Source organism: Nicotiana tabacum, chromosome 19 (assembly GCF_000715075.1).
Source record: "Nicotiana tabacum cultivar K326 chromosome 19, ASM71507v2, whole genome shotgun sequence".
Classification (NCBI taxonomy): Eukaryota; Viridiplantae; Streptophyta; class Magnoliopsida; order Solanales; family Solanaceae; genus Nicotiana; species Nicotiana tabacum.
This window is the reverse complement of record NC_134098.1, coordinates 23,454,547-23,472,311: the sequence shown is the minus strand read 5'-3', so window position 1 is coordinate 23,472,311 and position 17,765 is coordinate 23,454,547.

Sequence of the window (17,765 nt, the reverse complement as noted above, 5' to 3'; positions counted from 1 at the left end):
TTTCGTGAAAATCGCCCAAAAATCGCCTTACCCGAGCTCAAAAATGGAAAAAGATTGAAAATGGGTCGAATCCCATTTTCCAGAACTTAAGAAAAAATCTTCCTAACACCAAAATGCCTTCTGCGATTGCTGTCACACCTCTTTTTTTTCGCACAACCCTATTACGAGGTTGAGTTTGAAGAGTTTTTCTAATTAAAATGACGTTTTGAAAAGGGATTATTTATTATTTGGAACCACCACTTGGAATTGAGTTTTGGTGTTCCAAGTCACCTTTTATTTGAATTCCTTATCAAAAGGAAGGTTTGACTCCCAATTTATGGTCTACGAAAATAGAAGATTGAGTAAGGAATTATATTGACCGAAGGGAAGGTGCAAGGCACCCTTCAAGTTCTGTGATTCTAGCACGGTCGCTCTTATTGACTAATGTAAGGCTTAAATTAATTTTTGGCTATTCTTGTATTGTATTGGTTATGGTTTGCCTATTACCACTTAATTAATTATTGTATTTTATTAATTGTGTTCACCAAGATGCGGTACGCACACAAGGTATTCTTCTTTGAAGTTGGATGTTAAACCAATGTATGAGAATGTATGATCCTTTTATTATTTAAGCATATCGATCCAAGGTTCGGGTATGAACATATGGGCTTATAGCGTATTTAGAATATTTAATTATTTTGTCCCTTTTATATTCGAGATATTTAATTGTATATTTTTATTATTTGGCTTAATAATTTTGGAGTTAATGTACAGTATTTATTTTACGGAAAAAATTGAGGCAGCTTATAGCTCCATTAACTTTGAGCATAGAATTTTTTTAAATATATTTTACCCACTATTTGGTTTATTACTTTAAATCTATACAACCTAACTACTAATAACTTCCCTATAATGCTACATCATCAATAATGTAAGAAAAATATTCAAACTACTTAAAAATAAACATATTTATAATTATTATTTAAAGAAAAAGGCGAATTAAAACTTTGAGAGAAGCCATTAAAAATTCCATTAAGTTGATTCTGCAGACTTACCTATTGTTAGAGCAAAGCCGAAATCATACCTTTATACTATATTAACAAAACAATTCCAGCCCACACAGAGGCACTAGGAAGCAATGTAGTAAAATTTCTTAGAATGAAGTAAAAAAAAAAAATTATGGAATTCTTTAACTAATTTTCTAATGGTGAAATAAAAATTATCTATGTCCCCAAACTGAATTAAAATAGCTAACATCACTCTAAAGCAATTACGATAAATAATCTGACAAACTAATGAAACTATATTTACTAGAGGAAAGTCAATATATAAAGATAAGAAATAAGATTCTTATCGATCAAGTTTATGCAAATTATCACAAGGGAAGCAACATCCAAATCCCACAAAAAGGTCTACGCATACTCGATCAACATGAACGCGAAATTACGTTGAATGTACCGAATAAAAGCCCTCATGTCCTCATGTTCATATATATGCAGAAACTCTTAGTCTTTATATAATCTCACCAATTGAATTGCCAAATTAATCTCATATTTAATAATACAGAGTCTTATGAAATTAATGGAATTAACCAAGACATGATATTAACTTTCCAGTTTCTAAACCTCAAAGGTCAACTACACAACAACTTATTTTAATTAGAAAACCAAACCTTCAAGAATGCTTTATATTTTACAGAAGCTAAACATTGTGACTAAGAAATCTTCATATTTAAAAGTATCGTAGATATTTTCATATTTAAAAGTAATGCTAAGACAATAGCTTGTATCTCAACAAACAAATCCAGAATAGAACTAAAATCTTTCACAGATTATTGTGCACATACAATAACTAAGCAAGAGAGGAATAAAAACCTTTGCAGTGAAGCTTTTCAATATATTTTGAGAAAAATCCGACAATTACAACAGATGAGGGAAAATTGTGACCGTGAACCAGATCCCAAAACATGAACTGAACCTTCGCCTCTCCTAAAATTCTTTCAAAACTCTCTGAAATCTCTTCTCTAAATTTTTTTTACCTTCCTCTTAATTTTATTTTCTTCTCCAAATTCTTGTTCCCCTTCTTCTTGATTTGTGAAATATCTCGTATAGAGATGTGTGTGTTGTCCGTTTTTCTCCAGAAGTGGGGATGTGGGGCATGATTTTATGAGGGGAGACGTGAGTGTGTGCAATTGCTGTGAGATATATTAGGAAGTAAAAGTGGAGATAGTGAGGAAGTTGGGGAAATGGGGGCTTTGGGAGGAGCAGATCGTGGGGGTTTGCTGGGATTTATGTTCCTTTTTTCCCTTATTTTGTTACTTTATGTTTGGCTATTCGTTAGTTACTTTTATTAAATAACTTTTTGCCTTTTTTTTTTAAATGAAGAAAAGAGAAAGTAAAATATAAAGATTAAAATATTAGTCAATTACTTTTAGACTTAAATATTTTATACATAAGAAAAACTAAATATCACGACCCAAAATCCAACTAGTCGTGATTGCACCTAACCCAACTCGCTAGGTGAGCCAATAACCAACTATCCAATTTAATAAGATTTGTTAAGAGAAGAAAAGATAACAACTACTTTTATATAAAGAATTCCCCAAGAACTGGTAGTATATATCATGAGCTTCTAAGATTTAGATGTTTACAAGACTGAACTGAAATAATTACAACATCTGTTTGAAATGTAAATGAACAGAACTCGAATCTAATGCTACCAAGGACAAGTGATATTAATAACTGGAATGCAGATACATCTTCAGATCCAGCTCCTGCCGTACGCAACAACAGCGACATCATCATCTAGCATCTGCACGCAAGGTGCATAAGTGTAGTATGAATACAACCGATCACATGTACTCAATAAGTAACAAACCTAACCTTAGGTTGAAAGTAGTGATGAGCTGGGACAAGGGTCAGAGTCCAACTGCAATAACCAGCAACAGTTCATAACAATATAAAAAAGATGGTACGAGAAATAACTCAGCTCATTCACAGTTACGAAAAATGGACATGCTTTTCAAGTATAATAGTAGATCCCAAATCTTTCACCGAAAACCCCAAAAATATATGAGTCAGTTTGAAAACTGTAGTTTTTCCCCAAAACCTTTCAACAACAAGTAAGATGTTTCATTTTCAGATAGCACGGGAAAAATACATCTCTATGCCTACATGTCAAAATACAGGAGAAATCATGAATGTCACCAAAATCGGGTAGCAGAAGGAAATGCATCTCTATGCATGTATCTTAAGTACGCATGTCAAATGCAATGTATCTTAGTGATGAACTCATGTACTCACACTCTCAGAGTACTCTATCTCATGGTCTCACTCTCTCACTCATCATGCTCAATACTCATCACTGTACAGGGCAGATCCAGCCCAACCAAAGATAAATACAACCTCACGCTCAGGTAGTATATGGTCAATCCAGACCAAGGAAGATCCATCCCAAATATATATATATATATATATATATATATATATATATATATATATATATATATATATATATCAACTGACAGTCAGTCACTCAGTACTGTATAAGGCCAATCCAGCCCAGGAAAAATCCACCCCCAAATATAAATTATTCGTGCAAGATTAATGCCCGGGGAAGATCCATCCCTCAATATAAATCAACTGCGCTCACTGTGGGTGTGCAGAATCCGGAGGGGCTCCTTCAACCCAAGCACTATAATAAGCCAGATCCAAGCATAAATAAATAAAATATGTTGCGGCGTGCAGCCCGATCCCATAAATATCACTCACAATCAGGCCCTCGGCCTCACTCATACTAAGCATCCCTAATCAATGATACGAGATATGACAATACACAATAACAGATACTGAAATATGATGTGTAATGATAAATGCGAGTGAATACATAACTGCAATTAAGCAAATAACTCAGCAGCTAAGAACGACCACTGTGGGTCTAAATAATACCAGCATATAGCCTAAACATAATTTCTAGCATGAATTACAGCTCAAGCGCTCTAACACATAGAGTAAGGTAAAAATGTTTAGATAAAATAGCTACGCAGTTCCATGGAATCGACTAAATCACAATTTATACGGTGCACGCCTACAAGCCCGTCACCTAGCATGCGCGTTACCTCAACATCAATCACATAACACTTAATTCGGGTTTTCATACTCTCAACACCAAGTTTAGAAGTGTTACTTACCTCGAACAAGTCAAATCTAATACCGAGTAAGCCAGACGATGCTCCAAAAATGCTATTCCATGTGTACCGACCTCCGAACGACTCGAAACTAGCTAAAAACAACTCAAATATATCAAATAATGCCAAAAGAAACAAACTCAATCGATATAGGTCGAATCTTTAATCAAAAATCCAAAATCCACCAAAAGGTCAAACCCAGACTTGCACCTTGGAACCTGATGAAACTTACAAAATCTGACAACGCATTCAATTACGAGTCCAACCATACTTGTTTCACTCAAATCCGACTCCAAATCGACGTTCAAAACCCAAAAATTTACTTTATGAAACTTTAGACAAAACCCCCCAATTTTCTCTTTAAAAATCATAATCCAATTACCAAAAACAAAGATAGATTCATGAAATATAATCGAAATCGAGTAAAAAAATACTTATCCCAATCTATATGGTGAAAATCGCTTCAAAACGTGCCCAAATCCGAGCTCTCCAACTCAAAATATGACCAAATGAACAAACCTTGATATTCAATATTTTTGCCCGGCTGTTCTGCCTTGTTTCATGTGCCAACGATCCCAAAACTCGCTTTTGATACATCCAATGGATTCCTTGTCAAATTACAGTCAAGTTAGGCTTTTGAATCACTCCATTTGACCTTATAATGAAGGAGATATATTTGTTTCAATATTTAGAAATAGTGCAGATTATTAAATACGAATTTAGTAGCAATTTCGTAATTACCCTAAAGAAATCTGGCAACCAAATTCTTAGTAAAATGACCATAAATTCTTCATACGATTTCAAAACTTGATGATTCCACTTTCTATGGTTCCAAAATTACGATACAGATCTAATGCTTCAATTAAAATAGAAATTGGAGCTCATTTTCTTAATGTGGTATAACTTATGCTTGAAGAAACGACGTCGAAACATCAAAAACGAGTGCAACACAACCCAAACCTATCCGAAACTCACCCGAGTCTCCCGAGATCCCATCTGAAGATACCAACAAGTCCTATAACATAATACGGACTTACTCGAGGCCTCAAATCACATATAACAACATTGAAACGACGAATCACACCTCAAATCAAACTTAATGAACTTTCAACTTCCAAAACTCGCGCCGAAACATATCAAAACCACCCGGAATGAGCCCAAATTTTGCACACAAGTCTCAAATGAAATAATGAAACTATTCTAATTCCCGAAACTACAATTCGAACCTGATATCATCAAAGTCAAACTTATGAACTTTCCAAACCTTCAAATTTTTAATTTTAGCCAATTAGTGCTGAATCCTTCTAGGAACATCCAAATGCAAATTCGGACATATGTCCAAGCACAAAATCATCATACGGACCTAACGGAACCATCAAAACTCCGTTCCGGGGTCAAATTCATAAAAGTCAAACTTGGTCAACTCTTCCAACTTAAAGCTTCAACAGTGAAATTCATTCTTCCAAATTGATTCCGAATAACCAGAAAACCAAAACCGACGTTTCATGCAAGTCACCCGATCCATCTGAACCATCTAATTCTCGAAATCTGTTGTAAACTTCACTTTGAAACTGAATTCTCTGTCTTAACCACGCTTGTGCCGGGATATATGAAGACCTAAATCGATCGTTGATGCCCTTTGTGGATTTTCAGCAACTGACCTCTCTCATTTGTCTTTTTCTCAACTCACTATTTCCTTATAGTGCCCTGTGGGGGTTTTTACCAATAAAACTCTCTCATTTTATTTTTCTCTCTTTACAATGGGTGAGACATCACCGTACTATACCGACTTGGCATCCTCGAAAGCTGATCATAATATCTTAACAGTGAAAGATAAAAAGAACTATTCAACTAAATTACCATCTTGGAACCATTTTGACGGAACAACCGTAGAAAATAAAATAAAACCATGCCCTAGTTTCTTTGAATACTAGGGAAATATGGATTTTTGTTTTGGTGTGACCGAACTCCAGAGTGAGGTTGCCTGAGTATCCTTTCAGAATCAGATCGAACTTAGTTCAATGAATATGAACTTGTTTTGATTTTTTTTTCATTTTTCTTATATTTTTGATTAAGTACATTGGTTCCAAAAGAGGGGAAAAAAGAAATATAAACAAGGATTCAAAGGGCTAACTAGGGTTGACCAGTGTTTGGGTAGCGAGAAGGATAAACGTTCGTCATCCCAACATGAGAATATTAAGTATAAAAATTCCCAAACAGAGGTATGTCAGACATAGTATCTATTGACCGCATCTGCGTTGACGGATATATCTGTCACCTTTCCTTCTATATCTGCCAAGTGTAGAGCTCCTTTTGACAATACGTTTTTGATGAGGTAAGGACCTTGCTAATTTGGGGCGAACTTTACTTTTCCTTCTTTCTGGTGCGGAAAGGAACGTTTCAAAAAAAGTTATCCTACCTCGAATTGTCTTAGGCACGCTTTCTTATTCTAAGTGCGTGCCATTCTTTGTTGGTATAACAGACCAAAACAAACTGCCACCAAAAGCTTTTCATCAATCAAACTCAACTGTTCTAATCGGGACTTGACCCAGTCAGTGTCCTCGATCCCTACTTCAACAATGATTCGGAGAGAGGGAATCTCAACTTCAGCAGGTATGACCGCTTCAGTGCCATAAACCAACAAGTAGGGTGTTGCGCCAACTGATCTACGGACAGTTGTCCGGTATCCCCAAAGAGAAAAAGGCAGTTTCTCGTGCAATTGTCTAGACCCTTGGACCATATTCCTAAGAATCTTCTTTATGTTCTTATTCACATCTCTATTAGCTTTGGGTCGGTAAGGAGTAGAATTGCGATGCTCAATATTAAATTGTTCACATACCTCCTTCATAAGATGACTATTCAAATTAGCAGCATTATCTGTGATAATGATTTTTGTAATACCGAAATGACAGATGATGTTGGAGTGAACAAAGTCTACTACTGTTTTCTTGGTAACTGCTTTCAATGTAATAGCTTCCACCTATTTGGTGAAGTAATCAATTGCAACCAAGATGAATTTGTGCCCATTTGAAGCTTTTGGCTCGATTGGCCCAATGGAATTCATTCCCCAAGCAATAAAAGGCCAAGGAGCTGACATATGATACAACTCTGAAGGTTGTGAGTGAATCAAGTCACTGTGAATCTGACACTGGTAGCACTTGCGAACAAAATGAAAGACATATCGCTCCATAGTAAGCCAATAATACCCTGCCCGAAGGATTTACTTTTCTAGAACATATCCATTCATGTGTGGACCACATACTCCCGAATGCACTTCATTCATAATCATTTCATCTTATTTGGTATCCACACATCTCAACAAATTCAAATCCGGAGTCCTTTTGTATAGGATTTCCTCACTCAAAAGGAAACCATTAAAGAGTCACCTAATAGTTCTCTTTTGATTCCTATTAGCATGTTCCGAATATTCTCTTGTTTTAAGAAATTGTTTAATATCACGGTACCATGGTTCACCATCCGGTTCTACTTCAATTATGTTGCAATAACCATGTTGATCCCGAATTTGAATTTCTAATAGGTCAATGTGGGTATTACCCGGGTATGGAAGCATTGAGGCCAGGGTGGCCAAGGCATAAGCTAATTCATTGTGAAACCTGGGAACTTACCTGAACTCGATGGATTTGAACCTTTTGGTAAGATCATCCACACATTTTCTATATGGAATGAGCTTGATGTCTCGAGTCTCCCAATCACCTTGATCCTACCGAATAAGCAAATCTGAATCTCCCATCACCAACAATTCATGCACATTTGGATTTATTGCCATGTTCAGACCCATGATGCAAGCTTCATATTCTGCCGTGTTATTGGTACAGAAGAAACAAAGTCGCGCCGTGGTAGGGTAATGTTTCCCAGTAGGTGATACAAGAATTGCCCCAATCCCTACGCCTTTGATGTTGACAGCCCTATCAAAGTATAGCTTCCAAATTTGACTGTCATCTTGGACTACTTCTTCAACTAAATTAACCTCTTCATCTGGAAAGTATGTATTCAAAGATTCATACTAATCATCAATCGGGTTTTCTGCTAGATGATCAGCCAAAGCTTGTGCCTTCATGGCAGTACGGGTGATATAAACAATATCAAACTCTGTGAGCAAGAATTCCACTTTGCCAATCTACCGGCTGGCATCAGTTTCTGAAAGATGTACTTTAGGGGATCCATTCAGGATATGAGGTAAGTTATATAGGCCAAAAGATAATGCTGAAGTTTCTGGGCGATCCAGGTTAAGGCACAACATGTCCTTTCCAAAAGAGTGGATTTGGCCTCACAAGTGGTGAACTTTTTGCTCAAATAATAGATTGTTTGTTTCTTTTTGCCAGTGGCATCATGTTGACCTAGAACACAACCAAAGTAACTATCCATTACTGAAAAATATAAAACAAAGGCCAACCAGGTTCCGGTGGGACCAAAACAGGGGGATTTGACAAATATTCCTTAATCTTGTAAAAAGCTTCTTGGCACTCAGCTGTCCATTTCATAGCGGCATTCCTTTTCAACAACTTCAAAATAGGCTCACATGTGGTTGTAAGCTGCGCAATGAACCTGCTGCTGTAGTTCAACCTCCCGAGTAAACTCATGACTTCTATTTTGTTCTTCGGGGGAGGCAGCTCTCGAATGACCATTATCTTAGAGGGATCTAACTCAATGCCTCTTCGACTAACCATAAAACCCAAGAGCTTCCCAGAAGGAACTCCAAATGCACATTTGGATGGATTGAGTTTGATATTGTACTTTCATAGCCATTCAAATAACTTCTTCAAGTCTTGCACATTATCAGCTTGTGTTCTGGACTTAATGATCACATCATCAACATACACTTCAATCTCTTTGTGCATCATGTCATGGAATATGGTAGTCATGGTCCTCATGTAAGTTTCTCTTGCATTCTTCAAACAAAATGGCATGACTCTATAATAATAAGTTCCCCATGGAGTGGTGAAGGCGGTCTTTTCTGCTTCTTCTTCATCCATCAGAATTTGGTGATACCCATCATAACAATCCACAAAAGATTGGATCTCATGTTTAGCACAATTGTCAAAAAGGATATGAATGTTGGGTAAGGGAAAGTTGTCCTTTGGAATTGCTTTTTTTAAATCCCTATAGTCAACACAAACTCTGATTTTCCCATCCTTCTTTGGCACTGGCACAATATTTACTAGCCATGCAGTATATCGGACGACCCTGATAACATTTGCACTTAGTTGCTTCGTGATTTGTTCTTTAATCTTATCACTCATGTCTATCATAAACTTTCTTTTTTTTTGCTAGATTGGTGAAATATTAGGATAGGTGGGAAGCTTATAAACCACTAATTCGGCACTCAAACCCGGCATGTCATCATACGACCAAGAAAATACATCTATGTACTCGACCAAAACATGAATTTTGGAATCTCTAGTTTTTTCTTCAGTTTGAATGCTTATATTTGTTTCTCTGGTTTCTTTAGGACTTCCTAGATTAATTGCCTCAATTTCATTTAAATTAGGCTTAGGCTTATTCTCAAATGGATCCAATTCCCTTTTTATTTTCTTAAAAACCTCATCTTCACCATACTTAACTTCTTGATTCATTATTTCGAGATTAGATAAGTTTTTAAGATCTGGGCATGAATTCCGCGTGCATATCACGTTTTTAAAGCCAGCATTAATGAAACTGAAAATGATAAGAAAATAACAAAAATTAGGGAAAGGAAAAGACAAAATTTTACTATGAAACTAGAACTTCATTCTATTAAATTTGAAAGGATAGTAGGGTTAACATCAAAGCAAAGCAATCAAACTAAAATATCTGGATTACAACTCTGAAAATAATCCAAATACAGAAAAAGCAACAAAACAAACTACCAAGACTCCTTTCTGATGGGAAGAGGCTTCCCAGTTGTTGAGCAAGGTATCTGGACCAATCAACTAAACACTTGCACTTTTAGGGCCCTCACCAACTAGGACCATATTGATCTCATAGAACATCTCCTTGAGACCCTGGCAAACTTCATCAATGTCATCCTGAGTAGAAGAATTTTTGACTTCTTCAAATTGTGTCTTGACAAAAGAGTAGGCAATGTGAGGGATTGGTTTGGAAAAATTCCAACCATTCTTTTTGTGGGCCTTGGCTTTGTCTATGTCAGATGGTGTTGGTTTAAAACCCAAGCCAAAGGTATATTTCTTTGAAAAAGGAGCAGTGGGGTTCACAATTCCCTGTAGAGAGGATCCTAATCCGTTTCCTGGTTCATAACTGTTCCTCAACATCAGCGTAGCTACCATCAAAGATGTGGCTGAAAGACGAGGGTGCAGAATTGGTTTTCCTTCTTTCACTTGGTCAACCTCAATCACCTCAAAAGCTTGATGTTTGATGGATTCACATCCTTCCTTGGCCTCGATACATGGAATGGACTAGTATCTGTAGACAGACGAATCGTCCTCCTCATGAACAATAATTCCTTGCCTGTTAGACTCGAATTTTGTCATTTGACGTAGGGTGGATGGTACAACCCTGGCCATATGGATCCACGGCCTTCCCAAAATTATAAGAAGTTTCCATATCCAACACTTGAAAGACAATGTTAAAATCAACCGGGCTGATTGTCATGTTGAGTTCGATTTCCCCAATAGTATCTCTCCTTGAACCATCAAAAACTCTAATGCTGACATTACTAGTCTGAATTCTATTAGTGTTAATGTTCAGCTGTTGTAGAGTAAAAAGAGGGCATACATCTGCACTTGAGCCTCCATCAATCATGACTCATTTTATGTAGTGCCCTTCACATTTGACCATAAGATGCAAAGCTCTATTATGCTCAGCCCCTTCTTCAGGCAAATCATCATCGCTAAAATATTTACTTCAAAGAATCTTTCAGCCATTTTTTCTAGCTGATTCACCATTGTCTTTTCTAAGATATATGCCTCATACAGAGTTTTGATCAACACACGAGCATGCTCTTCCGAGTGTAAAAGCAAAGATAACAAGGATATCTGAGCAGGAGTTTTCCTTAGTTGGTCAATGATTGAGTAGTCTTGCATTTTCATCTTCTTAACGAATTCCTCCGCTTCTTTTTCTGCAACGGGTTCTTTGACTGGCAAGTGACTTTCCCTGACTTGCTTAGCTTTTCTCAATTCCTCTAGTGAGTAGCACCTTCCAGAGCGGGTCAAGCCCCCCATTTCATCTTTTTCTTAAACTATCTCTTTTCCTCTGTATGTCATGACAGTCTTGTTATAATTCCAGGGAATAGCTTTTGTGTTTGTCACCGGAGTTGTGAAACGGGCCGGATCATGACTGGATCTGTTATATTTCTCAATCAATTATTCAAAACTATCTTTTGAATGCCCCCAGAGATGTATAGTTTTGGCCCACCCAATTGAACCACAAACTTTTTTGTGCTTCCAGGGACATAGAGAATCATTTTTCCAAAGCCTGCTTATAATCTCGATTATCACAAATCATCCCAATACAATGTGTATCATTATGAGCTGGGAGCGGATTGTTTATGATATTAGGAGTATCCTCTTGTTTGTCACCACAATTTCCTTTGCTTCAATAAAATCTTTAATGGCTTTCTTTAACGTCCAACAATTTTTAGTACTATGACCTTGGGTATTAGAGTGATACTCACATTTAGCATTTGAGTCAAAACCTTTTGAATTTGGATTCACATAATGCGGCATGATAGGTTCAATCAACCGCAACTGCATCAATTTTCGAAATAGGCTTCTATACGATTCTCCAATTGGCTGAACTCTTTCTTTGGCTCCTGTTCTCTCATATATTTCTGTCGAGGACACGAATTATATGGCGCCTAAAAATTCGGTCGAAATTGAATGGAGCCTTGTGGAATTAGTGTCCGCCATTGTTGGTGATTGGGAGGCCTAGCATAAGCCTCAGCATTAAACGTGCTCAAACACTGTGTATTGTTGCGGAGGAACTGAGTACCGAGGACCCTGCGGTGGATAGTAACATTGAGGAGAATTGGATTGTCCTTGTTGGAATTGTAAATAAGAAGTAACTGTTCCTCTATGTACTCCCCTGAACCCAGATGCCATCATCGATCCTTCCTCCTTCTTTTTTCGATTTCCAAAACTTCCTGATGCAATTTGAATTGCTTGTGTGGTCTCTTTAAGGGTTGCTTGACTCACAATTTTGCTCGATTTCATGCCATTCTCAACTATTTCACCAATTTTAATTGCCTCAGCTAAAAGTTTACCAATGGCAACTAACATGTAATGGAGGTAATCAGGATCCTAAGCTTGGAGAAAATAGTCAATCATTTCTGCTTCTTTCATTGGTGGTTTTACCGTAGCAGCCTGCTCCCTCAATTTGATTGTATATTCTCTAAAGCTTTCTGTTGGTTTCTTCTTTATGTTGATGAGAGAGAAGTGGTCTTGCACTATATCAATATTGTACTGAAACTGTTGGACAAAATCTTGGGCCGTGTCATTCCAAACATGCAGTGAGACATGTCTTGATATATGAACCATTTTGAAGCAATTCCTGTCAAACTTTCCCCAAAATAGGTCATGAGCAATTCTTCTTTGCCCCAACTCCCCTCAATTGGTTACAATACCTCTTCAGATGGGCCACGGGATCACCATGCCCATCATACTTGTCAAACTTGGGGGTGTTGAAACCGGGTGACAAATGAACATGGGGGAACATGCATAGATCATTGAACAAAACACTCTTGTGGCCTCCCAAATCATGTATGTTCTCATTGTTTCTTCCAAGCTCTTCATTTCTCTTCTCATTTTCTTTTTGTTCCATATTTTTTTGGGCTTTTCAATCTCAACTGGAAACACGTTCTGAGGAGTATGCATGAATGAATCTGGAACCTTGAAAGTCGGTTCCTGAGAGTAAGATCCGATTTAGGGACAGTAAAAGTATGTACAATCTGAAACTTCACATAATATACAACTCCCAAAACCTAGTAGAAATAAGTCACAAGCTTCAAAGAATTTATCCTCTATGTCTCTATATATATCAAGGTCTAAAGAAAATAAGGAAGCAACATAATAATAATAGAAGGGGACTCCGGAGTCTGCGGATGCTGGCAGATATACCTCGAAGTCTCCGTGTACAGGTAACTCACTGATGACGGGGCTGGTAAGGAGTACCTGGATCTGCACATAAAGATATGCAGAAGCGTATTATGAGTACACCACAACGGTACCCAGTAAGTGCCAAGCCTAACCTTGGTAGAGTAGTGACGAGGTCAGGTCAGCCCCTACTGAAAAATAATAATTTTATGGTAAAATATTTAACAATATAATAAAATAAAATGACAATGGAAATGAATCAAGTAGCTTGTCACCATTTAATTACACAAAATAATGGCAAATAATATCTCATGGAATCAAAACAGAATTCCTTTCAACTTTATGAAAATCACAACAAATAATCAAAGGCAACTATGGCCATAAATCAATATCAACAAGGGCACTCATGAGGTACCGCCTTGTAGTCCCAAATCATAAATAAATTCACAATATCTCATTTTCTTATCTCACCGCGGGGGCCTTCACAATTTATTTTAAAGAAAATATTTTTCTCGAAATAGCATCCCGCGTTTTAGCCATCCTTATCACACCACATGACTTCTAGTAGTTCCCCCTACTAGCCACGTGTATCAAGCCACCCTTATCTCACCGCATGCGTTTCAATACCCAGACCTTATACCACCGCATGCGTATCCATATCACAATATATCACAATTTGCACCTCAAGTGCTCAAATAATTTAACTTGCCAAAATAATTCAACAATAATATTTTTCCACAATACTCATGGCTCATGCCAAAATAAATCATCAATAATATTTTTCCACAATAAAGAGCTCACGGCTCCATCACAATGAGTACAAAAATCTTACGAAAATATTCAGGAATAAATAATTCAGGAAAATAATATTTCAAACTCTTTAATACGTTGCTTCAATATCAAATTTAAAAATATCAAATACTTCATATTAATAATATTTAATTTAAAGAAAATCAACCTTCAAATAATGCACAGTATAAAAGAATCACTAAACAGGTAAAACAATTAGCAGAAAAAGGTCAAACAAACTTAAAGTATATATCTCAGATCAATAATGAAGAATATAACAAGATAAAATAATTTAATAAATGCACAACAGTGATCTACACAATTTAAAAATATAATCTTTCATATTTAGCCCGTGTACACACTCGTCACCTCATGTACATGACTTTCAACACATTTTAATAATCACATCAATACCAATCCTAGGGGAAATTTTCCCCACACAAGGTAGATAAGTCACTTACCTCGACTTGCTCCAATTTAATCAAGTAGTATGTTTTTTTCTCGATTTTCCGACTCCGATCGACTCATATCTAGTCATAATTAATTCGATACAGTCAATAAAAATTGTAGGAATCCATTTCTTAAGAAAATACTACATTTTTCAATAAAAACCGAAATTAGCTCAAAATTCGCCCGTGGGGCCCATGTCTCGGAATCCGGTGAAAGTTACGAAATACGAACACCCATTCAACTACGAGTTCAACCATACCATTTTTACTAAAATCCGACATCAACTTGACCTCCAAATCTCAAATTCTCATTTTGAAATCCCTAGGCCCAAATCCTCTAATTTCACCTCATAAACATGTAATCTATTCGAAATATTCAATGATAATCCAATATAATTGACTAACAATGATCACATGTGACTTACCTCAAGTTTCTCCGTGAATTCTCTGTGAAAAATCGCCCAAAACTGTATTGGAAATGTCCAAAATGACAAAAATGTCGGAACTCCTCTGTTTTGTAATCTTGTCAGTGCTTTCGCACTTGTGGAACATGGTCCGCTTCTGCGCAACCGCAGGTGAGACCGTGCCTTTCGCTTCTGCGGTGGGTTCAATCACAGAAGCGGCTTCGCTTCTGTGGCTACAACTGGGCAGCCCTTTGTCCGCTTCTGTGCGCCACAACTCGCTTGTGCGAGTCCACACCTGCGGTCAGTCCCTCCGCAGGTGCGATGACACAAGAAGCTGCAAATTTCAGAATTTGCCTAAGTCCAAATATTGATCCGATTTCGATCCGGATCGCACTCGGGGTACTCGGGATCCTGTCCGAAAATACCAACAAGTCCTAAAACATCATACGAACTTAGTCGAAACTCTAAATCACATCAAACAACTCTAAAATCACCAATCACACCCTAATTCAAGCTTAATGAAACTTAAGAATTTCTAACTTCTACATTCGATGTCGAAACCTATCAAATCAAGTCCGATTGACCTCAAATTTTACACACAAGTCATAAATGACATAACGGAGCTGTGAAAATTTTCAGAACTGGATTCCGACCCCGATATCAAAAGGTCAACTCCCCGGTCAAACTTCCAAACTTTAAATTCCTGTTTTAGCCATTTCAAGCCTAATTTCACTACGGACTTCCAAATTAAATTCTGATCATGCTCCTAAGTTCAAAATTACCATATGGAGCTATTAGAATCATCAAAATTCTATTCCGAGGTCATTTGCACATAATTTGATATCCGGTCACTATTTGAACTTAAACTTTTAATTTTTTATTAAAATTCCATATCTCGGGCTAGGGGCCTCAGAATTTGATTCCGGGCATACGCCCAAGTCCCAAATCACGATACGGATCTACCGAAACTGTCAAAATATTGATCCGAGTTTGTTTTCACAAAATATTAACCAAAGTCAACTCAGTTGAGTTTTAAAGCTCTAATTCACATTTTAATCCATTTTGTTCACATAAAAACTTTCCGAAAAATTTTACGGACTACGCACACAAGTTGAGTAATGATAAATAGAGCTTTTCGAGGTCTTAGAACATAGAATTAATTATTAACTTTAAAGATGACATTTTGGGTCATCAAAAAATCACAAACCAACCACCTTTGTTTAACTTTATCTTTAAAATGATAAACAACAAACATGTTAGAGTTAGGAATTTTGCAGATATTAATCACACATTGTATGTCATGCACCTAATGTCATTTTCATTTCTAAAATGAGCTTGGAAGGCTTCATGCATCATGACGACTTATTGGTTTATTTCATCTTGTTTTTAACACTCTCTTTTCTTTTTCTTTTCTTTCCTCCCCTTTTTCAATCATTTTTCTCATTGTTTTTATGGGTTTAAAAGAATTTTGATCGAACCCGTTGGAGGTTCCCTACGTATCATGTTGAACATGAATCAGATCATTACATAGTTCAAAAAAATTAGGAATAAAGTAATTAAACTAACTCTTACACTAATATAATTCACACCATGAAAGCTCGTAATAAGGAAAATATTTTGAATTTTGCTTTTTCTTTTTTGTGAAAATTTTTGAAAGAAAGACTTCTAAAGAAGAAAGAAAATATTTTTACATTTAGATTTATTTTTTATTTTCGAAAGGACTTCTAAATAAGAAAGAAAATATTTTTTGGCTTTTGATTTTGATTTTGTTTTTGAATTTTTGGGAGAAAGGCTTCTAAAGAAATAAAAAATATATTTTTTGTATTTTGATTTGATTTAACTTTTTTTCGAGCGAAAGACTTCTATAAAGAAATAAAATATTTTTTGGGTTTAAAATTATTTTATTTGGGATTCTCTAAGGAAAGACTTCTAAAAAAGAAATTAAAGGAAAATATATTTGCATTTTTAAAAAATGGGGGCCGGACCGCATGAGGGTTGTCTACATATCTCACATCCAGTGATAATCAGACTGGCGTAGTTCGGTTAAAATAAAAAAAACCATTTGAAAATTATGATTTTACACACCAGAACACTTCAAAATTTTATTTTTAAAAACCCCAGCTATTTTATAATAACTTGGAGGAAATTTTCTCTTTCTCTCTCCTCCGTTCAATTAGTCTATTCTAAAGCCGGTCAACAATTTAGTAAAGCCTACCAAATAATGTTACACATGGCACATAAAAATGAACATGTTGGTCTAAAAATTGGTACATGTCCTAGACGGGCCCGACCCTTGTGCCGAGTCCCACTAAGTCCAATGCACATGATGCAAATAAAGCATAGCCTACTAGGGATATTCATTGCTTGTGGCTTATTCGTTTATGTTTTCAAATCCTAAAGGAGATGATATCTAGACCTAGCTTACCCAGGCGGATAACCCGAGACAAGGAGCATCAAGCGTCACCAGTAGTAGAACAACACTGGCAAGCTAACGGCTCTCCTGCCTAAATATGCGTGACTAAATCCTTCACCAGAAGCTGGTAGGCTAACGGGCTTTTTCTCAAGATAGAAAGTTTGTGGTGCTGGTAGGCAAACACAATATAACTACTTATCAGATGACTCAGAGGAGTGAGAGAAAGGATACAATTTATATCACAGTTCAAATAAATATTAAAGTGGTAAATAAGCGACAAATAACACATTAGGCTCTCAAACGTAATAATATCCAAAATATGATAAAAGCCAAACAAGCATCAATATAAAAATCTCGAATTCTAATTAATTATCCCCAGCGGAGTCGCCAGAGCTGTCACACCTCTTCCTTTTTCACACAATCCTATTACGAGGTTTAGTTTGAAGAGTTTTTTCAATTAAAGTGACATTTTGAAAAAGGATTATTTATTATTTGGAG